Below are 8,808 nucleotides of genomic sequence, written 5' to 3'. Positions count from 1 at the left end.
CTAGATTCAGTTCAAGAATTTTCTAGGCATTGTCCAAGTACCCTTGCAACAACAATGGCAACCTCTACAACAACAAAGGAAACCTTTGTTACTGCAAGGGAAACCTTTTTTGTGGAAAGGGCTATTCACGCAATAGCAAGGGAAAATGATCCCACAACAAGGTTAACTGCAACAACTGCAAGGGAAACCCTTGCAACAGTTGCAGTAAACCATGCAGCAGCACATGCACTATTCTCTACAAACCTCCCAAGCCATGTCCTCGAAGGGTAAACCTCTGTAGTCCCAGGGACAAATTTTGCAATCGCAAGGCAAACCCTTACAGCAACAAAACCAACCCGAGCAGCAGCAAACCTTGTATACATATCAACAGGGTCAACCTTTGTAAGGGCAAGGCCAGGGTCAAGTCCTACAGCAGCAGGCTCAATATCCTAATGTCCTAGGTCAACAGGTCCAGAATCCTTCTAGCCAAGGATAGCAGGTACAAAACCCTCATGTCCTGGGTCAACACGTATAGAATCCTTTTGGTCAAGGGCACCAAGTACAAAATCCCTATGTCCAAGGGCAACAAGTGTATCATCCTTATGGTCAAGGACACCAGGTCTAGAATCATCTTGTTCAGGGACAACAGGTTCACCACCCGTATGTTCAGGGACAGCAAGTATAATATCCATATTTCCAAGGTCAATAGGATCAACAACCTCTTAACCCGTACGTTGCTTATTAGCAACCTATGACTGGATAGTTCCAAGGTATTCAAGTTCAACATCCTCCCTATGGCGAAAATCCCCCACTTGGGGGCCAAAATTCTTACCAGCAGCGATGGGCTCCTTTGCTTAGACCCGCTTATCGACCTCCAATGCCTTTTAATACTCAATTTCCATTCTTGGCCACACTAGAGTTTCCAGATCTTTCTTGCCTTACGAATGATCCAATTCTTCATTCGCCATACTGGCCTCCAGTGTCGTCCAAAATACTGAGTGATTGTCCAAAATTCGATGGGAAACTAAAAGAAGATCCTCAAGAACCATGTGATGACATATCACCTCTAGTGCTCTTCGAACTCTTACATTAGTGATTCCATTTGTCTCCATATTTTCCAACGGACCCTCACAGCTGCTACAGCCAGGTGGTATATCAAGCTTCGTCGAAGTACTTACCATGACTTTAACTCTTTAGCCATGGATTTCCTCATGCATTTCTAGATGCCAGTTCATTATGAAAATGGCACCTATTTGCTCACATCGCTTAAGCAAGATACTGCGACACACCTCTCTGATCACATCCATGAATGGAGACGTAGAAGTTGCCTGATCAAATTTAAGATTGCTAATCAGCTGCTCACCAAATGGTTCACTAAATCATTCGTGGCCCCAATTGCTCACGATATAGCTATGGGTGGGTGCGTTACTAAAGAAAAAGTCATTGCTTGTGCCCAGTAGTTAGATCTAGTTTACTCTCAGTCTAGCACTTTGCATGAGTTATTAGTCGATGCTCCAGGGCCATCATCTAATCCTGTGACATCAAAGTCATAGTCTGCACCTCTTGTCGATGCAGTTATTGGTTCAGTATCCCAGACCCCTGCTAAATCTTCTTCCAAACAGAAGTCGGTCTCGAATGTTGCTCTCAATAGTTCTTCCTAGAATCCACCTGGCCCTGGTAAAACCTCAGAGGTCCACATTGTCCAGTCTACCGCAGTAGACAAATCCTCAAAAGGTAAGAAGCAAGGCAAAGGCAAGGGTAAAGTTGATGCCCGAAAACAAGGTCCTACCAAATCATGTGCTGGTGAATCTTCACAATGGAAACCTAAGTATCACTATCTCATTTGTGAGGAGGATCACTACACCAAGGATTATCCCCGATGATCTGAAGTTAGTCATTTGCTCAAAGGGACCTTAGTCGTACTCAAAGAGCCATTTCCAACTCAGCAGACCCAAATGGTAGACCAACCTCAATCATCCACTTCCTCAAGATCTCAAGTGTTCATGATGAGTATGCCTATTAATGTGGCTACTAGATCAAAATATTACCAGACTCCTGCTCCGACAGATGGGAAATAGAAAGAAGCCACCCCTTCTTCTTCTGCCTTGAGTTCTAGCCCTCTTCATATCGAGCGCCCTAACCCTAATTCTTTTACACAGCCACCCTCTCGAGGTGTGCTAAGGAAATCCTCGTACCATCCCAATGCCCGAGCCACTCAGCACTACAATATTGTTGAGGATTTGGCTTAGGCTCCATCGGTTATCAGCTATCAACTATCAGGGGTATTGATCCCACCAATTCAAATTTGATATGTTTTGATGTAGAGAACCATGTTCCATGCCTGCCTCATCAGATTTCCTTTCTCATTCAAGGAATCATCAATGAGAATACCATCCACAAGATTGTCAATGAAGGTGCTTCCACTTGCATCATGTCAATCACATGCTAGAAGGCCATTGGTTCTCTTTCTTTGAACCAATCCCCGAACACTTTGGAAGCTTTTGATGGGCGCGATTCATGACCCTTCGGTGTCTTACCTAACCTTTCCATTACTCTGGAGGGAAAGACAGTACAATTCGAGGTAGAGATTATTGACACTAATCTCAATTACAATCTTCTACTCGACTAGAGTTGGACCCATTCTATGCATGCTGTAACCTCCTCCCTATTATGTGTGATTCATTTTCCCCATCAAGGGAAGATTGTTACTGTTGACCAACTGTCCTTTTTTGCCTCTTCCTCCTCGGATGTTAATTTTCCTTACGTCAAGCACACTGGTGCTCCCTATGAGAGTGTGGGGGCAAGTCTTTTCAAAGATTCTGACTTAATGAGACTTTTTCCACTCCCACCTCCTCATGTTGCCTATATCAACATAATCTCAGTCAAATCTGACCCTTGGGTCATCCCTTCACTAGATTTTATTGATACTTGGGGTGAATTTATGCCGCTTAGTCCTGCCGAAATCAATTACATGGAAATTGTTTCATCTTCGAGTCCCGCATTCTCTAATTCTTCTGTTTCGAAGACCTCTCTCGATACGTATTCTTAATCCTTGTGGCTTGGCACTTTGGAATCACTTGATCCCTTAGACGAGACCTTCCTTAGTGATGAAGGTATCATGGAAGTCATGTCTCTCAAGGAACCAGCTTGGACCGACACTCATTATCATTCCTTGTTCTTGCCTTTCTCGGCGGTCACGTCTACCAATTTCAAAGAGTTCTCTTCTTTGTTTCCTTCCCTCCCGCTTCTGCCACCGATCATGACTCATGAAGTATGGTCAGAAAGAGCTTTGGCTAATATTACCCAAACTATGCTGATTGATATTTCTATCAAGCCTGGTATCATTGAACATGTCCATATCGGGGTATCTTGTTCTCCGGATGAGATCAAGAGCTATACTCATCTGTTTCAAGAATTCCGTGATGTGTTTGCATGGTCCTACGAAGAAATGCTTGGCATTGATCCTAGCATTGTGTGCATGAAATACCAACTTATCCTCACGTGAAGCCCGTTCGCCAACGGCTCCGCCCAGTGAACCCTAGAAAGGTCACCGCTATCAAGGGTGAAGTTGAAAAACTTGTCAAACTTGATTCATCTATCCCATCTCTCTTACAGATTTAGTGTCAAATATTGTCTCGGTGACAAGAAAACAAGGCATGATCTATCTTTGTGTTGACTATCGTGATCTCAATTGTGCCTATCCTAATGATAACTACCCTACTCCCTTCATTGATCAGATCATTGATGAATGTGCTGGGAGTGAATTTTTTTCCTTTATGGATGGTTTTTCTGGTTACAACCAGATTAACATTGCACTGGTCGATCAAGAAAAGATAGCTTTTATCTATCCATGGGGTATGTTCGCATACAAAAGGCTCCCTTTCAGCCTCAAAAATGCTAGGGCTGCATTTCAGCGGGTAATGTCCTATGTGTTTTGTTAGAATTAGTATTTGCATACTGCCATCAGTGATCAAAAATCCTCTTTTCATATCGTTTTAAGGATCCCACTCAGAATTTTTTTATCATTCCACTTGGTCATGAAAAAAATTAGTCACTGATGGTAGTCCTAGGTCAAAAACATCACTCTTCCCTAAATGTGATTACTTGCTGGTATAGTTTCATATCTTTTTGACTGTACATCATTCATAAAGTTATTCTTATCATGCCATTTGTATCAATCATGACAATCCTTTTCATCATGGTTAAAACCATTCAAATTCTCCATTAGATCTTAAGGTTCCTAAGGTCCACTAAAACACCATCCCCTGCATAAAATACCAGCAAGTGAGGGAGTAAGAATAAACAAGATTTCATCAGAAAAATAGTTTGTCATTTGAATATTTAAGCAAAAATGTAATTTTATGGTTTTAATATGTAATAGTTCTCATGGTTCCAAGTGTTGTAAGTTCAAAGTTCCATCATCCAAAATGAAGAGTTTCAAATTCATTATGTTTCCAAATCCACCAAGTAGATCAAATCAAAAGATCAAGTCCAAAGGTAAATTGTAAAAGACAAGTCAAGTTTGAGAAAGAAAAAGTAGGTCCCAAGACTAATTTTGAAAATCCAAACAAGGTATAAAGGCCATCAAATACTAAGGGGAGGCTAATTTTCACTCTTATCCATCAATATCTCACTCACCTACACTCCATCTACCTCCCTTGACCATTTCCCATGCCCATTGCTCTCATTTCCCTCTCCTAGGGTTTTGAGGGCATTTTTCTTGGTTTCCTGACCTTTAAGGTTAAATCATCAACAAAATTTGTATCCTGATGCTCTTACACCTTCCCCTATCCTTAATATACCTTTCTAAACACCTTCCATCACTCCTATCCCTCAAAATCATCATTTTTCTACAAACCCTAGCTTATTGCTACGCTTTTGACACTTTTCTTGACTAGGCCTGTGTTTTTCCCTTTTGGACCCCTTCCTCTCACTCAATCCTTGAAATTCTAGTTTCCCCTACTTCCTAACATCACTCCCTACCTTCCAAAATTTTCCTATGAATTTAGAAGCCCCCTATCCCCTTTATTTCCCTTCACTCTTATAAATTTCCCAAATCCCTTGTTTTACCAACACTAAACCCTAATTTCCTCTCCCACTTAGCTAGGGTTGGCTATGGAATCAGAGACATCTGAGTGGAGGAGGCATAAGGGAGGTCATTTAAACAAGTATGAGGCCATTCCAAACTCATATACATCATGTCTCCATCATTTTTCAAGAAGTCATTCCAAGGGACAACTCATTTGCCACACATAGGGCCCGTATTTCTTCAAACTATGTTTCAGACAAAACAAGGATGAATTTGGAAAACTTGAGAGAGGTTTTTGTCCACCATAGGCAAATCATGAAAAAAATCCTTCAATATTTACATAGGTGTCATGGTTTTAGAGAAATGTCAAAAATACAATTTCCACAAGAGAGTTGCTGCACTTCTATAGTGACTTTGGGAAAATCAATTTTTCTTCTAGCTGGATTGTCCAAATGAGATGATTGATGAGTCAACTGATAACTAGAGAGAAATATCATTCCAATGAGCTATCATGATCTCAATTTGGAGTTGAGGAAGACCTCCAAAAGTTTCCTGCAAGAGAACACTTCATTGTGGCACCCTCATTCTACACTTTTTGACCAGTATTGGGAGAATTGACCTTTCACAGACTATAATTGATCATTTTCAGTACCTGATAGGTCCATTGTGTAGCTAAGAGAGAGGTATTTTGAACAACATATCATGGGCTCAATTTGGACATCGGGAAGGCAATCAAAATCAATGGGCAAGTTGGAGGGCACGTTTAAGCGGGGCACTGCGCATATGATGGAGCACTACGCATAGAGCCTGTGCACTTGTGTATTTTTGCACAGTGCTGTGCATACAATAGGGTGTTGTGCACCTATACACGGCGCTATGGATAGGGCCAGAAAACACCAAAATCACCCTAAAAAAGCATCCAAAATCGCTCCTTTGCTACCTAGAGGCTGAAACAAGTAAGTATACTCCCTAAGTTGTCCTCCCAGCACTCATCTCAAGATTTTTGAGCTTGTTCGCTATTAAAATTTTTAAACCCTAGGCTTATCATTTTCATGTTCATTACCATATCTTATTGTCATATCCCTAAATATCATCCTTATTCCATATTCCCTACTATCAAATACACTTATCCCCTATACCCTAGTCCCCAAACAAAATCTCTAAACCCCTACTTACAAAATAGTCCCCACTAAAAAATACCCCCCTTTCTCACTCTCACATCATACATATCTCATTCCTGCATCACACAAACTCCTCTCCCCTTCCCCTATCCCTACTCACCATAACTCCCACTTCCTGGTTACCTTTTCTAGGGTTTCTAAAGCTTCAAACTCAAAAACATGGATAAAGAGAATAAAGATTATGAGGAGGAGGAAAACACTGGTAGTGAAAGCATGGAAGATGAACCTCAGAATCAGAGAAAACCACATAAGGGAGGTAGAATTATTAGAGAGGGGCTAGAAAGTTGTTTGCAGTGGATATGCAAGTGTTTACTCCACCTGATGTGGAAGGGGCCTTGCCTTCTTCATTAGCTCATACGAGAATGCTTGCTCCACAAAAGGTGGAAGGGGCTTTGCCTTCTTCATCAACACAACAGGTGCAACAGGTGCAAAAAGGGAAGGAAAAGATGTTAGAGGAAAGCCTCAATGATGAAGAGGAAAGGGAATTTGATTTGATGGAACATGATGAACCAGAACAACCACACATTCATCATGGCATTGAGATAGTTGACTTAGAGGCTCAAGATGAGGCGACAAATGAAAATATAATCATAAAGAAAAAAATTCACAGATACAAGCACTAATGGACGACTTAGCGAGAGCTAAGTATGTAATTTCATAACTTGAGCAAGAGAACAAGCAACTAAGTGACAAATAGGTCCTCATGGAGCTAGAACTTCTCAAGGCAAAGAGGAAAGATGATAAAGGCAAATCAGTAATGCAAGAGGAAAAGACCCCAGCCACCTTGACTATAGAACAGAGGCTTGAAAGGGAGATTGAGGAGGATAGAGAAATATAGCTTGACAGGGTCAATTTTCATTTGGAGAAGCCGCTAAAAAGGGCCAACAGGGACAATCAAATCATGAGGTACATGACTCACCATTACAGGACTAAGAACAAGATTTGTAACATAAGAGTCAAGCAAATGAAGACAAGGCTAAAACAAACCCTCAAAGGAAAAAAAGAGGGTGATAGGATTAGGTTGCTTTTTGAAGCTTCCTTGGCTGACCTAGAAACTTGATGGTGGTGGTCTCCCATAAATTTTGAGCAATTTTGACCAATTTCTGAGAATTTTTGCATTTTTGAAGAATTTAGCAGTTTTTGACACAGAATTTTTGGCTCTATGCGCAGCGCCACTGGCTTTGCACTTTTCCTAGGAGCATCCAATGACAAAACAAAGACCACCATTGGATTTCTAATGATGTAATCATGCACCCTATGCATTTTCTATGATTTTGGAGCAAAACTGGTTGGTCAAAGGCTCAAAAAACACCCAAAAAATGACCTTTATGCCCTCTTTTTGACCATGGTGTTGCACATATAAGCAGTCTTGGGAGAAATCGTTTTTGAGGGGTAAAATCAACTCTAAATGGGAAACTAAAGTTATATTTCAAAAGTATATAGGACAGGATTTCTAATGAGCTATCATGAGATCACTTTGGACATTGGGAAAGCCTCCAAAATGGCCCTGCAAAAAGTGCTGCACATAGCCTTCTCGCACTGCGCATAGGACAACTTTCTGCTAAATTTTCACTTTACTGTGCCATGACTGTAATTTTTGGGTTTTCCCTCATGGATGATGTTCTTACTGATGTAAATGGTGACTAGGCATGTAAATAAGATGAATATTAGTTACTGGAGGGGAGATTCATTGGATCAAAAGTTCTCTTGAAGTCAAATGAACCAGTTCCCTCCCTTTTATAGGCAAGTTATTAGGGTTGCTTAGATTCCAGTTTCTTGTTCAGATTTTGATGGATTAGTTCCTCATCTTAGGGATTCGACCCCTGAGGATGGGAGGAGGTTGAATTGAGGTCTATATATTCTTTTTCATTCTCATTTTAAATGGTTGGACTCAGTGGGATGCTTAGGCTTTGATAGACATCATTTTGTACCAGTTACAACAGGAGATTAATGAAAAATGTAGCTATTTCTTTGGGATCCATGTGGTATCATGCTCAGTTCATTTTTTCTTATGTTTTCATGTGTTAAAATGTATTGTTGAATCCATTTCATTATTTCATACTCTTTATCTGAATGTATACAAGTCTGAAAGGCAGAATCCATAACTTTTATGCTCTGTTTTGGGTAGACATTTCACAGTTTGTGTTTTCTTCAGTTGAGGAAGAATCCATGAGGTTTACATGCTCTTCCTAGCTCCTCATCTATATTTTCACCGAATCCATCAAACCCTAAGGTTTTTATTATTGTACCTACCTTGCCCCATTAAACACCCTGCATTTTTAACCTAATTTCTTTGCCCTAACTATTTGGCTCCTCCTGATCTAGAAAAACCCTTCAAAATAAAATCAAACCTTGTGCTAATATACCTATCCTAATATAAATTTCTAGATCCAGTCAATTCAGTTGAGATCCTTATGGAGAGAGCCCTCTCCTGGCCTAGTAGGGCTAACTACTTGGCTAAGCGTGGTTTGTGGTTACCCTGGCCTTGCCTTCCTTCAACCTGAGGTTCAATCCAAGTGCTAACATGTTTCACAATATTCGCAACATTGTCCAGCATTTCTTGGATGACCTTCATGCTCATTCTCCTAAACGCCAATATCACCCTAACCATCTTCGGTA

This window comes from Pinus tabuliformis, chromosome J, assembly GCF_031772625.1.
Source record: "Pinus tabuliformis cultivar Carrire ecotype Pingquan chromosome J, CPIR1, whole genome shotgun sequence".
Classification (NCBI taxonomy): Eukaryota; Viridiplantae; Streptophyta; class Pinopsida; order Pinales; family Pinaceae; genus Pinus; species Pinus tabuliformis.
This window is presented reverse-complemented; position numbering follows the sequence as displayed.